The 18,591-nt window shown below is 43.6% G+C and overlaps 2 long non-coding RNA genes across 2 annotated transcripts in view; one reads left to right on the top strand and one right to left on the bottom strand.

Annotated features, from left to right (window-relative positions):
- LOC123577785 overlaps window positions 1–18,591 on the bottom strand; it is a 50,701-nt gene that overhangs the window by 13,342 nt on the left and 18,768 nt on the right. The gene's annotated exons all lie outside the window — the stretch shown is intronic.
- Window positions 144–8,144, top strand: LOC123577789. The gene is made up of 2 exons (XR_006702086.1): window positions 144–356; window positions 7,857–8,144. It is a non-coding gene; the product is annotated as an uncharacterized LOC123577789 (long non-coding RNA).

The following is an 18,591-nucleotide window of genomic DNA, read 5'->3' as shown; positions in this document are numbered from 1 at the left end:
CGGGCAGGCGGGATCAGGTCACGTGGGTGGGGGGGAGGGCAGGGCAGGGAGGGTAGGCTGCCAATCAAAGGCCACGGGCATGTGACCTTGGCTGGCCAATCAGAATTCTTTGCTGAGTTGTTAAAAAAGCGAAGCTGTGCGAGGCCTTCTGTGTTGGGTTGGGGTTTTCTAGAAGCGTACGTGGAGTCGAAAACTCAGGCGCAAGTACGTTTTTGAGGCAAGGCTCCAGAAGCCTCCCAGGAGAAACTAACAAGGAGAAGGGGAAGCAGGATAGGGAAGAGGCCAAGCAATGGAGGAGGCGTCAGGAAAAAGACTTTGGCGGCTTCCCTGGAGCCCTCTTCTGGGCTGTTGAGGAGGTAAGGTTGGTTCAGACAGGAAGGTTGGTCCAGGTAGCTCTTTTTTTCTCCCATCTCCTTGTCTCTTCCCAGAGTCCTGGGCTCTAGATAAAAAGTTGCCACAGCCACCTGCGCGGGCTTTGGTTCTGGCTCACTTTTCATCCGTTTTATCAAACTCTTTCTGCCTTGGCATCCCTCACCTGAACCACAGATTTTGCATTTTGCTCTTTTCCATCTGCACCGGTAACCTGGCTCCCGATGTTGGAACCACGCATATTCTCTGCTTGCTTGCGCTGCATCCCAGGCACGAGGTGCCTCCGCAGTTTCTATGCACCTTACGGGAGAGCCGAGGCTCAAAGACCTAACCCAACTCCAAGACGCTGTGCTTACATGAGCTTTTTTTTTTCTTTTTTAAATGTTTATTTTTATTTGAGACAGAGACAGAGTGCGAGGGGAAGAGGAGCAGAGAGAGAGGGAGACACAGAATCTGAAACGGCTCCAGGCTCTGAGCTGTCAGCACAGAGCCCATCCTGGGGCTTGAACTCACAAACCGTGAGAACATGACCTGAGCCAAAGTTGGACACTTAACCAATTTTGCCACCCAGGCATCCCTACGTGAGCTTTTAAAAAAAATAGTTCATATTATTGAAGGAAAACCCCAGAATCTATTAAAATCTCTTGATATGTTTAAATTAAATAGAAATGTGGTGAGTTTCCCCCAATATTTCCATCTAAGGCAGCTTAAATGACTATGATGGGGGAAACTGCCCTTTTAAAATTCAGTGCTCCATTTCTTTCATGTATCTCCATCATTGATAATGTAAAGTACCACATTTAACGGCACATTTAATGCCGGGGTTTGTGTATTCACATACAAATTTCATTCTCAGGCTTGGGGAAGATAATTGCCCCGGAGTCACACAGCTGATAGGTGGAAAGGCTTAGGTGCAAATTTGGGTCTCCTTGACTCCAAATCCATGCTCTTAACTGTTTCACTCAACTTTTGCCAGTAATTATATCTCCTGGGCTGAATGCCAAGACTTAAATCCATAGGGATTTGGGAGTAGAATGAGGAGAAAGAAAGTAGGTCTTTGGAAGTGCTTCGGAAATGGTTTCTACATATCTGGGCAGCATTCCATGACCAAAGGATCCCAAGTCCTTTACCACTTGTACTACAGTGTATTCATTCATTCAACAAATACAGAACACTTCTTGTGTTAGGTACTCTTCTAGGCACTGGGTGTTTGTTAATGAACAAAACAGACCAAAAAAAAAAAAAAAACCCTAAAACAAACAACAACAAAAAATACCTCTATGCTTGCTCACAGAGTTTAGATTCTGGGATGCAGGAAGGAGGCTGAGAATGGTGGTAGGCAATAAAATACTAAAAACTAAGTACATTTTGTAGTGCTCACTATGGGGGAGGGGGGAAGCAAAGGAAAGGAAATTTGGAGTGCAATTTAAAATAGGATGGTCATGGGGCGCCTGGGTGGTGCAGTCGGTTGAGCGTCCGACTTCAGCCAGGTCACGATCTCGCAGTCCATGAGTTCGAGCCCCGCATCAGGCTCTGGGCTGATGGCTCAGAGCTTGGAGCCTGTTTCCGATTCTGTGTCTCCCTCTCTCTCTGACCCTCCCCCGTTCATGCTCTGTCTCTCTCTGTCCCAAAAATAAATAAACGTTGAAAAAAAAAAAGAAACATTTAAAAAAAATAAAATAAAATAAAATAGGATGGTCAGGGGCACCGGGGTGGCTCAGTTGGTTAAGCGTCAGACTTCAGCGCAGGTCATGATCTCGTGGGTTGTGAGTTCAAGCCCCTTGTCGGGCTCTGTGCAGAAGGCTCAGAGCCTGGAGCCTACTTTGGATTCTGTGTCTCCTTCTCTCTGCCCCTCCCCGACCCATGCTCTGTCTCTCTCTATCAAAAATAAATAAACTTAAAATTCTTTTAAATAGGATGGTCAGGTTAGGCCTCCCTGAGAAAGTGACTTTTGAGCAGCCTTGGAGGAGGTGAGGAAGTTAGGCATGTAGCTATCTTGGGAAAGAGTGGAATAGGCATAGAAAAAGAACCAGTGCAAAGGCCCTGAGGCATGTCCAAGGAACAGTGACATGGCCAGTGTGGCTGGAAGTGAGGGTGATTAGAGATGATGACAGAGAAAAAACATTCACCAGAAAGTCCAGAAGTTTAGGGCACTATTTCATGTTCTGGTCTCTTGAAAAATCAGTAATGTATAAAGTCCTTGAGGTCTTTATGTACTTATCATTTTCAGGATTCCAAATGAAAAGAATAATGTAGTCCTGATGGTAATATATGGCAGCTTCTGTTGCTCATTAAGCCAGTCCCCTCCTACCCATCCAACCCGACACCCACACTCGGTTTTTTCAAGAAAACTTTTTCAAGAAGCTGGAGCAATTGGAAACCAGAAGAGACAAAATTCCCCACGTCTCAGGCTATCTGCAGCTGCCACTTCTGCACGCCTTCTCTCCCTACAGAGCCGGAGCCTTCCCTTTCCCTGTGTACTCAGGGCTAGCCCCAAACCCATGCTGACCTTCTACAAGAAGACTCTTAGAGAACTTCCACTTTGTTCGTGAGACCCTTCCCCGCCCTGGGCCCATTCTGTGTAACTTTCTTCCTTATACCTGATTTTTAGCTGTTGACCTGGTACCCCACCTCCTCTAGGACTCAGGACATGCCTTGGTATTGTCAGCCCCCAGCCTGGCACATGTTCAACATGCCAGCCTGCTCGGTAGTCACAGTGACCTGTCAACCTATGGGGACTAGCCTTTCTCTGGGGACTGGGGCTCCCACCTGAGGTCTGGGGAACCGGTTTGTGGAACTGGTCTTCCACGATGCTTTCTAACTTATTGCTGCCATGTCACCTTCCTTCTTCACTGTGAATTCCTATCCATGATGATATACCCGAAAGGCCTACAGCAGAGTTGAGGGGAGGCATGCAAAGTGTAGCAGAGTGCGGCTACTTGCCACTGCTGACCTCTGTCCAGCCGTCACACCCTTGGGTGCTCAGATCCTCCTAAGGCAAGCTCGAGGGGAGGGGCGAGGGGCATTGGCCAAGGGAAATCTGAAACCTGTGAGCGGAATAGGGAGTCCTGGGAGTACTAGATCAGATGGGCTTCAAGTCCTACCTGTCGTCTACATTTGTGGCAGAATTGTTTCAATTATTGCTACAATTAATATATAGAAAGCATTAGCTTTTTAATTCCAAAACTCACACATGCTTATATATTTTTTTGAGGTTTATTTATTTTGAGAGAGAGAAAGCACGCAAGCAGGGGAGGGGCAGAGAGGAAGAGAGAGAATCCAAGCAGGCTCCACACTATCAGTACAAAGCGCAGTGCGGGGCTTGAACTCACGAACCGTGAGACCGTGACCTGAGCCCAGATCAAGAGAGTCGGGCGCTTAACTGACTGGGCCACCCAGGCGTCCCTCACACATGCTTATTTTTAAGAATTCACATAATCCTGAATCTTGTAGGCACTCCCTGCACCCTATTCTGATCCTTCCTCAATCCCAGCCCCACTCCCAGTCCCAGACTATTGTTAAGAGTTTGGTATATATCATTCCATATATTTTTCCTATGCAGATGCCAAGTCATAAAGTTTATCTATTATATACACTGTTCTGCAATTTGTCTTGTTTTTTAAACTGAACAGTATACTGTAGAGCCATTTGTAGCCGTACATCTGGGAAATATTAACACATACAACCATGTCATGTTTTTAACAGCTGCTTGATTCTATAGTATAAACATATGATGGAATCAAGTAGCCTTTATTTGCTTAATTAGTAAGTATCCTATTGATGGATATCAGAGGGGTTTTCCTTTTATTTATTTATTTGCTAGTACAAACAATACTGCAGTGCACATTCTTTTAAATGTAACTTTGAACAGACGCATGAGTAGTATATAGAATAAATTCCTAGAAGTGAAATTACGGGACAGCAACTGCCAAATTGCCTTCCAAAGAGTCTATTTACCCTCCTGCCAACAGTGTATCAGTAAGTGAGAAGATTAGGATTGTAAATATTTTTTACAAAGTACTTTTTCCAAGAAAGGGAGGCAGAATTGCAGTTGGGAGCTAACGTCATTAAGCAGGAAAGCACCAAAGTGTATCAAATCTCAGGGACAGGATGAGGCCATGATGAGCAAATGAGTAACAAAATCAGGGACCAAGAGAGATACCAGGTAAGATGCAAGTTTGGGTTTGGTCTAGTTTCTTGAGGGGAATGGAGAATTCCAACTTGTGCCATAGAGGTGGTTATGTGTTTAAAGGAGTCCTGCCAGTCTGGACAGGTGTGACTGCAAATCTCACCGTCCTGAGTTCAGGTCATCCATTTTATTTATCGTAACTTATTGGTAGGGGGCAAAGCAGAGCTTTCTGCTTCCTGTGGCTCCATAGAGGTGACACTGGCACGTGTCAGCCTAGATTGTTTACAAAACACATTAGCCCCACTGCTACTCTCCCCGGACACACAGCCAAGGTCACGGTTTCAGTCTGGAGTTAGAGCTGCCTATGAACACCACCCAGCATTTGGAGTCCTACAAAGGAAGAAGGCAAAACCATAAGACGAGAGAGGTCAGAGACTTGAGGTTGAATCCCAGATCTGCTACTTAACAGCTGGGTGGCAAGTCCCTTAGGTTCTCTGAGTCCTTTTCTTTAGAAAACCAGACCTCAAAGGATTGTGAAGATGAAACAAGATGTAAAACACCTGACACAATGGCTGGCCAGTAGCACCTGCTCATATCACCTGTTTTGGAGGAACACCATCCAGGATATCCTTTGGACCACAGAATTAGATGCCACATTTGAGAACCTAGGAGAAAATATGGAAATCTGAATGATACTCTCCACAATTTACTCTCCACGATAGTGAATCCAACCTTAGATTCCTGAGCATCAGAGGAAAAGTAGAATTTTCAGCGTTTAACCAAGGGCTTTGCAACAATGACTCCAAACAAGCACAAGAAAAATCCAACTTGGATATCTTGTTTGTTTGTTTGTTTTTAGTGGATTTTATGGAGGAAAAGATTTAAATAAATGAAAAGCTTATTCCAGTACAACACTCTCTCAAATGATTCTAAGGAAAAGGCAGCAAGTAGAGATCTCTTGGCAGTATTTACTTCCCTTGACATTAATTTACATAACATGAAATTGATTTCAAAATATTTTCCCAAATATTTACCCAAAATCATTAAAGGCAAACACAGCTAATGTTTGTGTAAAAAGTCACCTCTTTCTTACAAGTTTTGGACCTTCATAAAGATATTTTTATACAAAAAATAAAGAAGCTGGCATTAACTGGCCAATATTTTAGCAAGAGAGTCAGAAAGATCGTGGGTAAATTCAGGAGTTTTTTTTCCCCCTTTAGTTGGTACACACTGTAAGAGGTAAATGATTTCTAAGATTTACCACCAGAGGGCACTGATGCAAAAGTGAGTCACAAAGAGTGTGTTTGGTCTTTTATCACCAAAATGCTGCCCTTTAAACAAAATGCCCCCTTTATTTGAGCAAACCTTTGAATACAAATATCTCACACTAGCATTTACTGAAAGTAGAATGTCTAAGTACATGCAAATACACAAACACAAATTATTCCAGTATAGTATTCTTAAGTGTTGTTAATGTCTTGTTAAAATTAGAAGGTGCAGGAGCGCCTGGGTGGCTCAGTCAGTTAGGTTTCCAGTTCTTGATTTCTACTCAGGTCATGAGCTCGCAGTTCGTGGGATGGAGCCCTGCATCTGGCTCCGTGCTAAGCTCATGGACCCTGCTTGGGATTCTCTCTTTCCCTCTCTTGGCCCCTACCTGCTCACACTTGCTCTCTCTCACTCCCTCTCAAAATAAATGAATAAACTTAAAAAAAAGTAGAAGTCCATAACATTAAAAATAGGGTGGAAACAAAAACATGTTCAGAATGACCAGGCACTTCTCTCTCGAGCTCATTTCTGCATTCCTCCACTTCTCACCGCTTTATACCACTCCTTTGGGCTTAGTGCCTAATAAACTCCAGTGTAGTATGCGTTTGAATCCCAGCTTTACCACATAAGAACATCTCCAAGCCTCAGTTTTCTCACCTGTAAAATGGGAATAGTAATGCTTACCTTGCAGAGCTTTGGTAAGGTATAAGAGATTATGCTTATAATAAAGTCCCTAGCACGTTCTGCGTGCCTAATTCTTTTACTAGGATTATATATGAGATTTACACACACAAAGAAGTACTATTATTAGTCCTATATTATGGACATGAAAACTAAGGTTAAATAACGTGACAGATGTCACAGAGCTAGTAAGTAGCAAAGAGGTTGACAAAGCTCATATTATTTTCATTTACTTTCCACACTGCTTCCCCTTGGAGGATAGAGGGTGAGTGGGTGGGTATTGCGTATTATGCTTCTTTGTACCTCCAAGGCTGACAAACATAGTTGGTACTCACATGCCTGATGGTGATGAATATGCAACTTCTTTAAAAAATGAGACAGGGGCACTTGGGTGGCTCAGTCGGTTAAGCGTCCAACTTCAGCTCAGGTCATGATCCCACGGTTCATGGGTTCGAGCCCCACATCGGGTTCCATGCTGACAGCTCAGAGCCTGGAGCCTGCTTCAGATTCTGTGTCTCCCTCTCTCTCTGCCCTCCCCTGCTCATACTCTGCCACTCTGTCTCTCTCCCTCTCTCTCTCAAAAATAAACATTAAAAATTTTTTTAAAAATACAATTTGCTCTGACAAATCAAAATAACTTTACCAAAGCGATGTATTGTTATTATTATTATCATCATTATCATTATGATTAAATGCATCACTGATTTGGCAGATTGTAGGGTAATGATATACAGAGACTATAATTCAGTCTAAAACATGCTAACTTTCCAGGAAAGAGAAAGAAGGGAGGCCAAGCTGGTGCCCAGGTAGTTCAGGGTTTTTGAGGAGAGAGAGAAGCTAGGCCTGTGCAGGTAGAGAAACCAAGGGGAGCACTGAGACACACGTAAGCTGGTCTGGGGCCCAGCAGGTAGCCACACCTGGATCAACGACATCCCCCCCGGCAAGACCAAAAGAGTGGTGTGAACCCAAAGTGGCTTCATCCCTGAAGCCAGCGAGAAAGATGTAATCACCTTTTGCCCCTGGTCTCTGTGTGTTTATCCCTGCCTCTGCCCCCATCATGATTCCTTGCAATCAAAGACCATGTCGAGCCCATCAGTATATTCCCAATGCTAGGCCTAATAGCTTGCTCAGGAACTCTCTGTAGCCTGAAAAATTAAAGGCCCAGCACTCACCACCACCACCACAGGAAGAGGCTTTTGCCAGCATCTGTCTTGCAGCATAAACATCAAGGGCTTTTAGCTACAGCACCCTCAGAGCTCTCCTCAGAGCTCTGGGACCAGTGTTGTCTTGCAGTAAGAAGCACGGGCCTGCTGCTGCTACAGCAAGCCAGACAGAAGCTAATTACAGCAACTTGAACCCGCCATGACTAACATGCTTATTTAATTTCAGATGTTTCTTTGTTGACCCACAGAAATCAAATGCAGCAGCCTCACAGGCCAGGGCCCCACCACGGCCTGAGGAGCCATGTCTGTGTGCACATCAATTACATAGGCCCCACCTGGGCAGGGATTGGCTCTCACGGTGATACCTGGAAAAGAACCCACTCTGGAAAGATGTCAGCTCTTTAGGGAATGTGGTTCAACTTTGGCAGCAAATGAAAGGCATGAAGTTGGTCACGGAAGGCGCTTGGCCAGTGAGGGCTCTCCAGCATGAAGGCTAATTTGCAGAAGTAATAAAATAGCTAATTCATTTATCAGGATTCTACTATGCATCATGTCCTTTATGTACATTATCACATCTATTCCCCAATCCTTATGAGACTGATAGAACTCTTCCAATCTCACAAGTGAAACAGTTGAGTCTCTGAGAGGTTAAATAGCTTCCCATGGCCATATGTGAAAATATTACTGGTAACAAATATTTATTGGGTACCCACTATAATTCTGAGCTGAGCGCTTAATGTAGTACCATTTAGTCCTCGTACTAATCCTATGAAGTAAAGATTATTTTAACCCCATTTTTCAGATGAGGAAGCGGAGGCTCAGGGAGATTACGTAGTTTATCTAGGGAATAAGGATTTCACCATACACAGTCTTACTCTACAACTCAAGCCTGAAATCACTGGGCTATGCCAGCTCCCTGGGCTAGGCTTCCTCAGATCATAAGATGTGAAAGTAAGATTCAAATTCAATGTGTCTGGCTTCAAAGCCCATTCTACCTTCTGGCTCAAGATTACACAATTCTCCAAATGAGGCTCTAGTCTAAGAAGCAGCATCGCCCCATTTAAATACTGACATATTGACACAGGCTACACTGACCCAAGGGTAGTCAAAGAGAATTGAAAGTGGAAGCATCTAGGGGCGCCAGGTGGCTCAGTCGGTTAAGTGTCTGACTTCAGCTCAGGTCATGATCTCACCTTTTGTGAATTCAAGCCCCATGTCAGGCCCAGTGCTGACAGCTCAGAGCCTGGAGCCTGCTTCGGATTCTGTGTCTCCCTCTGTCTCCGCCCCTCCTCTGATCTCTCTCTCTCTCTCTCTCTCTCTCTCTCTCTCGCAAAAATAAACATTAAAAAAAAACTTAAAATGGAGGCATCTAGAAGGAGAAAGGAATCATAAGGGACAGACTGAAGCTGGACGTTAAGGCCCATTGCCCAAATCAGCAGCCAAGTATCCCCATTACAGTCAGAAGTAGGTGCTGTCAACATTGGCATGAGAGGCCATCTGTACATGGGAATTTGGATCAGGCTTGGAATGATGCTCACGACCACTAATATTTACCGAGCTCCAGCCAGGTACCAGACATGGTTCTAGGCCACTACATGCATTCTCTCACCTCTTATATCCCCATTTTACATACAAGATAACTGAGGCTCAGAGGCCTAGAAGACCTGCCCAAGGTGAATCATGTAGGAAGGAAGAGGCAAAGCCAGTACCCCGATCCCAGTCACCCTAGAGCCCCCAAGCTGAGCTCTTCCTGCCACTAACATCACTAGGGGGTGCGCTAATTCAATGCCTCATTTAACTAGGTTTCATCATCTACAAAATGAGCTCATAAGTTCCTCTCCTCTTTTAATAGGGAGTGAATGTTTTAAGCCAGTTTAAAAAAAAAAATCTTCCAAATGCTTTAAAATTTTCCAAGCTGTCATTAAATGAATCTACCTATCACAGAAAAGATGCAAGACCCTTAAAAAAGACAGTGACAGGGGCGCCTGGGTGGCTCAGTCGGTTGAGCGTCCGACTTCGGCTCAGGTCATGATCTCACAGTTTGTGGGTTTGAGCCCCGTGTCAGGCTCTGTGCTGACAGCTCGGAGCCTGGAGGCTGCTTCGAATTCTGTGTCTCCCTCTCTCTCTGCCTCTCTCCTGCTCACACTCTGTCTCTCTCTCTCTCTCAAAAATAAGTAAGCATGAAAAAAAAAAGTGACAACATCAAAACCAGGTACATTTCCAGTGTTTACTGTAATCGAATAAGCCCATAAAACCGGAAATGGAACTGTATCACATCTCATTAAAATGCTAGTTACACACACACACACACACACACACACACACACACACACCTTTACTAGCCTATAATTTATGGCAAGTCCTTTCTGCAAGGAGGTGGGCAGGTCTATATGAACTGAGCAATGTCAAGTTAAATTCCAACATTATAGCTCCCCTACCTCTATAAGCTGTTTCTGCCCAGTGTATTAGAGAGTTTCTAAAGAAATCCCTAAAAGATTCAACAGGACTAGGAACAGATCTCACAGCTTCATTGATACTCCAACACAGTCATTAGTCATGAGTCACACAGAACAATGTAGAAGTTATCCTAGAACTTCCCCGTCATAAGGCAGAAAGGACTCTTTCTCCTCCGCAGCTTTCCCCCATCGTAAGAAAAACCACAAAAAGTTCGTGTTGGTTTGATACTTTCACTTGAACTCAGGCAACTCATTTTAATTCATGTTTGCCTCAGAGTCACAATATCAAGACCAAAAAAAAAAAAAAAAAAATGCTAGCAAGTATTTCTTCAAAAATATTCATTTCTGCATGTTTTCACATAGCACTAGAATCTTACTACGATTGTCACAAATTGGTACTAAAGACCACATATTTAGCAGTTCTGTGTGATGGGTTTATTACTCTATACGCTGCTAAGTCCCTAGAGAGTGTCACTTAATTAAATGCAAAGAAGTCTTCCTGGATAGATTTCTAATTTACCGTTTCTATGCCAAGTCTCAGAGGTCTCATTTCCTTTCAGAAAATTCTACTGCCACAAAAAGAATAATGAAATCAAATGACTACTACGTCTTGTAAGACTGAGACCTGCTTGTATCTGAACATGGATTTAGGGCATAGGTCAAAAGAACACTCTTTCAAAAGGAAAAACCTCTTTCTTCCATCGACTTGAGCACCTCTCACATGCCAGCAAATGCCCAACGGTAGCATTCTTTGCTTCTAAAAATCCATAGAGATTTTGCAAGATTATTGGAACTGAAGTATTTAAAATCCTTACCAACATGTTTCTCCACTCTAGCCACCATCTTGGCAGAAATTCTTATAAAATGAATGAAAAAAGTCAGTGTTGAGACCTTATAAAAACATTCAAGGCTTGTCATGGAAGAATGCATGTGGCATTGTTAAGTTGTAGGGACAGTTCCAGCTTCTGGTCCTCCTGTCAGGTTTCCTCATCTCTGAACAAGCTAACAAGAATGTCTCTGCGGTGCAGTGTTAGACAGCTTAGAACATGAACCCTATTCCCTGTCTCACCCACATCTATCCTGCCCCAGGCATAGTTTACCTTAGTCTGAGGGAATGAAAGATTTGGTATTTCTTTTTTTTTTTTTTTTTAATTTTTAAAAGGTTTTTTGCTTATTTTTGAGAGAGAGAGAATGCAAGCAGGAGAGAGGCACGGAGAGAGGGAGAAAGAATCCAAGCAGGCTCCAGGCTCTGTGCTGTCAGCACAGACCCCAACCACAGGGCTCAAACCCATGAACCATGAGATCATGACCTGAGCCAAAGTAGGTCGCTTAACTGACTGAACCACCCAGGGGCCCCAGATTTAGCATTTCAAAAGACATCTTTAATAGAACAAAAGTTTGTCTGTTGGGCATTCAGTCAACCAGAGTGCTTTATGAAAACTAGCCTGTCTATGAATGTGTAATGATTATCATTGTTTAAAGTGACAATTTTGATTATCGTTGTTTAAAGTGACAATTTTGAAGTCCTATGATCCTGCTGCATCAGCCAGTAGTCACTCAGTGTCTGTGTCCTGTGGATTCTGTTTTCACAGTAATTCTAACTTCTCATCCCCTCTGTTTTCACCCCCTTCCTCAGATGAGGACTCTATCCCCCCCTCACCCAGTCTGCTGTCATCATCTGATGTTCTCACCGATTTGTCCCACGTATCACATACTGTCATGTTATTCATCCTAGAGAACAGGTCCAGTCATCATTCCTCTATTCAAAAACCCTCAGCATCCCCCTGCTGCCCACCACGCTGTGATCTGCCGTGGCATCGTCTCCACAAGATGATCCCCCATATCCACCTTTCCAAATTTATCCTCCAGTGGCCACCATTACATAGTTTCCTGTGTTTCCTTCCACCCTTTACTCCTGAGATTGCAAATCACCTTCCTGCTCCCACATCTGCCTGTCAGAACCCTACCTCTCCCCACAAATACACACCACATATGATCTCCTCCTCCTCTGAATCCCCTTGCCCTTTGCACTTTTCTGAAGATGACACACCCTGCCCAGCATGTGAGCTACTCGTGAACTTGCCCTAATCACAAATACCTTACCGCGTCCCATGCAAATTTGTGTTCTTACAATGGTTAGTACAGGGGGCTAAGCACACACCGAATATTTGGGAAATATCAGTGGGCGCTATGGATCGATAATGCGTCCCCCCAAATCCATCTGTTGAAGTCTTAATCACCAGTATGATGGTACTTGGAGGTAGGACCTTTGGGAGGTGATTAGGTCGTAAGGGTAGAGCCCTTATGAATGGGATGACTGCTCTTATAAGAAGAGACACCACACGAGAGATGATAGCTCTCTGTCCACTGTGTGAAGACATAGCAAGAAGGCAGATCTGGAAGCGGGTTCTCTCCATACACCAGATCAGGTAGTGTCTTGATCTCGGACTTCTAGGCTCTAGAACTGTGAGAAATAAATTTCTGTTGTTTAAGCCACTCAATCTATGGCATTTTGTTACAGCAGCCCAAACTGACTAAGACAGTGGGTACATCCGTGCAAGCAAACAATATACATTCATTTTGCTTACAAATATACTTAGAATTTTAAAAATTTCATACTTGTTAATAAAGAATTTTAAAACAAAGCGCTGTGCTAAAAGGCTTAAAAGTATATGATACCATGCAAAATAAATAAGATGTTTTGATCAACTGAGCCACCTTGCCATAAGTGAGCGAGAGCCTGTGGGTTTGACAGTTCTAATGTATAATATTGTGAATGCTGATATTTAATATATCCCAATGATCTGAAGCCCGCCTTATGTTTCCATCTCCACTCCTTGTCCTTTTCCTCTGTGTAGTTTCTTTATAGGCTTTTTTTTTTTTTTTTTTTAACGCAAGTTGGTACTGAATTTTTGGCACTTAAAAACCTATCACTTTAAAAAGGGAGCTCAAAAAGTAATAAGCAGACCCAGATTTGGGTTCAGTGCCCAAAATAAAATGCAATTTCTCCACTTTAATCAGATCCAACCAAATGGCCAGTCCAATATGCAACATATGTCCAGCCAACTGGTTGGAGTCCATGCATTTGGTTCCTTCTGCAGATTAATGAGATTATGGCATTGTTTAAAAGAGGCAGAAAATGCTAATTTGACATCTACCATGATATACTTTACAGTTTAGGGGGTTTCTGCATTTTAAGACATTTTTAATTACTTTGGTATGCTGTGCCAATGAGGACCATATGCCCGTTCTTGTGCCTCCACGGCTGTCTCCATAGTCACCTGCACATTCCCAGGCAGTACAGACTGTCAAGAACTTGTTTATCACAGCCTCTATCTAGAAGAATCAAAGGGCAGCCTTCTCCCTCCACTTAGGCATGCGCTTTCTGGTTAAAGCTGTTTCCGAAGAAAATAAAAGTCACCTCATATGCAGAGCTAAAGAATTAACTGACCCGTAACAAAAACTTTGTTCAAAAGTTACCTTTTTCAAAAGGTACATTCCTCTGTGACTTGGAAAAGCTTTGGAATTTTACTCATACAATGAACATTATCTACATTTTTTAAAAAAAATCATCTGTGGTTCTGCAATTTGTTACTGGGCTTCATGCTATAAGCTAACCCAGAAGTTTGCTGGGGATGATTGATGTGACATGTGTTAACATATAGGATATTATTTCATCCTTTGCAAAGGCTTCTGAATATTCTCAGAAGCTTTAGCAAAGCAGAACTGTACCTCCCTCTTTCGATCCTCAGGGAAGCCTCATCCGATAATCATCGCCTTGTACACTGATGGACTTCACACGGACAGGGTGCTCAGGATGAAGTTCTGTACTACTTATCTCTCCAAAGCTTTCCTAAAAGCATATTTGGAGCTGAGGATTAGAATCCCCCCCGCCCCCCCAAAAAAAAACTATGCAAAGTAATTAATGAATAATAATGGTAGCTTGACACTATGAAATACCTACTATGTGCCACATACTCTTATTAACTCATTCGACCTCATAATCATACTGTGAGACAGATACTATTATTACTTCTTTCTTACAGATAAGGAAGGGAGGGCACAGAAATGTTACATAATTTGCCCAAGGTCACCTACCTAGAAAGTGTGAGATTCAGGATTTGAACTCTGGAAGAGACTGCACCCTCACCCACTACACTATACTGAGAAAAAAAAAAAAAGAAGAACAAAGACAAGCATCCTGCTGAAAATATAAAGACGGAGAGAACAAGCTGATTTTTCCAAATTCTCCTGAGCAATTATTGAAAACATTTTGTTTACCATGAAAGCGATTTAACATTTGGGGTTCCAAAATACGAAATAATGGCATGCGGATTTAGTTAAACATTGGCAAAATGGGAGCCGTCTACTGAGGAGGTACACGGAAAAAACAGTGCGCAAGCATACGCACCTCGAATCCACCCAAGAACACGAATGGCAGCGAAGAGAACATGAGCATCTCATCCTCTTCACCCCCCCCCCCCCTCAAAAACCTCCTCTTTCAAGCTGGGAATCTGGTTCTTCTTTTCATGTTTTAGGAAGGCAGCGAAAGACGCCCAGAGGTAGCTTCCCCACCACCTGCAGGCAGTCAGGTTGTTTCTTGTACTGATGTGTAATGGACAGAAATGTCAGCCCCAGGAACAGGGGTGGAAAGCAGTCAAGAGGCAGTCAAGAAGCTGTCCTAGAACTGTTCCTTGGTGCCAGCAAATGTTGCTTGGTCCCCAGGCTAAGACACACCCTCTTCTCGGCCATTGCAGGTTCTGGGGAAATATTAAAAAAAAAAAAAAAAAAAAAAAAAAAAAAAAAGGGAAAGCCTGTGAGGGGCTGGGAGTAGGGAGAGGATATTGGTAGAAAACCACAAATGAGTCACCACCTTTTCTTCTCCAGTTTGTGGAAGTGTTTTCTGACAACATGGGATGAGTTTCTGAATTAGATGGAATCTCATTTCCAACCCCAAGTTACCACTTTCTAGTCATGCAACATTGGATAAGTCCCTTAACCTGTTCCTACTTTATTTAAGCCACCACTGCCTTCATCCTCTGTCGGGTTGCCTTAAAAGCAAGTCCAAGCTTATTATTTATTTATTTTTAAATGTTTATTTATTTATTTTAAGAGCCAGAGAGGGCCAAAGAGAGAGGGAGAGAGGATCCCAAGCAGAATCCATGCTGTCAGCACAGAGCCCGACCTGGGACTCGAACTCACAAACTGTGAGATCATGACCTAGCCAAATCAAGAGTCAGACACTTAACCAACTGAGCCATCCAGGCACCCCAAGTCTAAGGTTTTTATGATAATACTTAATATCTGGTCACTGCTTAACTCTCCAGCCTTATTTCTCCTCAAAATCTGTATTCCAGCCAGAATTAACTCTCAAGGATCATGGTAGTTCTCACCTCTGGCCTTTGCATATCCTGTTCCCTGGAAACACTTTCCTTCCCCTTTGTTGTATCCCTAGAGCCCGGCACAGTGTTCAGCACATAGCAAGAAAGTGATAAATATGGTTGACTGAATGAATAAACAAACCTCTCTGAATCTCCATTTCTCCATCTGTAATATTGGGGGAAACAATATTCATCTAAATAAGCATGTGAAAAGTCAGTGAAATAGCATGTACAAAGCACTTGACACATGGTAGGAGTCAATAAATGATAGCTATGTATATCCAGTACACAGCTTCATGGTTGCGATCACCCTTTAGGTCTAGAAGAAAAAAGAATGTGCATTCAGCAGGTTGCTCACACCCCAGCTCAGAAATATCACTATCATTTTGCTTAAAAATCTCTAGAGGGGCGCCTGGGTGGCTCAGTTGCTTAAGCGTCTGACTTCAGCTCAGGTTATGATCTCACAGTTCATGGATTGAAGCCCGGCATCGGGCTTTCTGCTGTCAGCATAGAGCCCACTTCAGATCCTCTGTCTTCCTCTCTCTCTGCCCCTCCCCTGCTCTCTCTCTCTCTCAAAAATAAATAAATATTTTTAAAAATCTCTACAGAGGAAACCACACCTCTCCCTTTAGCAAATACCTGTTTCACAGGCCCTGTTCAGTCAACCAGTCAATAAGTATGTATCAATTATCAACATATGCTAGATATTCAGCTACACTATCCATGTCCTTATTTGATATCCAGAGTAACAAAACATTTCCAAAAGCAGTTATTCGTGGCCTTTTTCACCTATTCTCTCTCTTGCTCTTTTGCGCTCTCTCTCTCTCTCTCTGTCACACACACTCACACACACACACACACGCACACACACACAGAGTCTCCAGAACACAAAAAGTTTTCAAAGGACAGAGCCAGTCACCATCCACTGAGGCCTCACCTAGTGCCAGCTAGAAATATTCAGCTGAGGCAGAGGGACAAAGAGAGATGGACAGGAGCCATGCCCTTTGGGAGTTCGCAGGCTCCAGGTAGGAACAAACATAAACAAATAACCACAGTGTAGTAGTAAAGAGACTGTGGAAAATGCAGGGTAATACTGCGGGAGCCCAGAGGAGGGAGCTAGAGCACAACCACAACCTAGGCAGACCTTAAAATGGACTTAGAAGCAGGATTTCTATTTCTGACAGGATGACTCTATTGGCTACACCTTCAGCCCAGTTGCTCTCATTCTGTCCTCTGTGAAGATGGAGAACACTTCATCAGCATCTTCCTCAGAATAAGGGCCTTAATCCATCATAAAGGCCAGCTCTCACGAACACGGAAGTCCGCAAGGACACGGTCCTGGTCTGAATATTTCTCTGTCACAGGTCTACAAGACGGGACTTGGAATCTGTCCAGGTGAATTAACAGGAGCTTTCTGGACACTTGTTATTCTATCCTTTCATAGATAAGCTCTTTGTAGGTGGTTGTGCGAATATATCACTCTGTTTGTTTCCTCTGAGGGCTACTTTAAGTGCTAACTTGGTCTTCAACCCCCATGTACTTTATTCTGTGTTTTGAAAAATAGGGCCCCACCAAGATTTAGAATCATTATTAAATGAAAAGAAAAAAGTATGAGTTACAAGTGCAGTAAAACTCATTTTTCTGCCTTACTAACGAGAAGGGACACATTTCTTTCTGTTCTGAGCATGCTTTCGGAGGAAGGCCCATGGAGAATCTATTGCCAGAGACAGCCTTAGGAACAGGTGGCAGAACAGTCCTCGAACAGCTGTGAGCTGGGTACTCAGAAAGGCGTCTTTGACCAACTCTCTCTTCCACAAGCTCTGCTCTGGACACCAGAGTCTCCACCAAGGGGAGCCTCCCAAGATATCACTGTTATCAAGGAAGGATAACCTTGTTTTTAGTTCACAGGGGACAACATTTCTGATAGCTACTAAATACCACCCACACCATAGCCAGATAATCAGGGGCTAGGAAACAGGCTGTTAAAACGTAAGCAGAGGGATATGTTGGCAGCATGGAGCGCCCTCAGCTCAGATGGGCTGGAGGTACAAGGACGCTGGTCCCTGGAGGAGAGCATTCTTTTGCTAGGGCTGCCGTAACAGGATGCCACAGACTGGATGGCTTAAACAACAGAGATTTATTTTTTCACGATTCTGGAGACTAGAAGTTGGAGAACAAGGTGCCTGCAGGGTTGGTTTCTTTCCTTGGCTTGTAGATGGCAATCTTCTCCCTATGTCTTCACGTGGCCTTTCCCTTGTGTGTGTCTTTGTCCTAATCTCCTCTTCCTCTAAAGGCACTGGTCGATGACTTCATTTGATCTTAATTACCTTTTTAAAGACACTATCTCCAAATACAGTGACCTGCTGGGGGACTGCGGGATAGGATTCAATATATGCATTTAGGGGAGACACAATTTAGCCCATAAAGGGGGAGGAAAAGAGGAATGAGGCTAGGAATCCACCCATGTGGGCACTAATACGGGTTTGACCATGAAAGCCTAGGGGACCGGAGTGAAGGATTTCAGCCACCACCTCTCTGCTAATGATGGCCAAACCTCATTGTCTAGCTCTGACCTCTCTCTTCCAGTTCCACATTTCCAATGGCCTCCTGGACATGTGCCACCTGATGACCTGCCAGCATCTTCAACAAACACAGCAACGCTCAAAATGAACTCATTTCTCATTTCTATTATTTCCATTACCAGACTTCCAGGAATTTTGTATCCGTTCCCTCTGTGTCACTAAGGCCTTCTTTTCTTTGTTCTTGCTTTGTCATGTCTCTTTCGTCCATCCCCTTTTCTGAAGCTGATTGCTATCACATCTCCTCCAGTCACTACTCTCTGGACCACTGAAGACATCTCCCAACAGCTCTCCCTACCTTCAGGTTCTCCTCCCACCAATCCTACATTTACTACTCTTGGATCAACCTTCCTAAACACAGCTTCCACCAGGAATCTACCTCTGCTCTAAAACTTCCCAAGGTTTTCTGCTACCACCAGGAAAAAAAAATCTTAACTGTATAGCCTAGTATTCAAGCCCCTCCAGTCTGGCCCCTTCAAGTCCGATAGTACACTCCTTCCCTAAACACTCCAGAAGAAAAGTGGAAATGAATGAACACCCCTACACAAACCCTCCATTCCATAAGAT

This window comes from Leopardus geoffroyi, chromosome A1 (assembly GCF_018350155.1).
Source record: "Leopardus geoffroyi isolate Oge1 chromosome A1, O.geoffroyi_Oge1_pat1.0, whole genome shotgun sequence".
In the NCBI taxonomy this organism is placed as follows: Eukaryota; Metazoa; Chordata; class Mammalia; order Carnivora; family Felidae; genus Leopardus; species Leopardus geoffroyi.
This window is presented reverse-complemented; position numbering and strand designations above follow the sequence as displayed.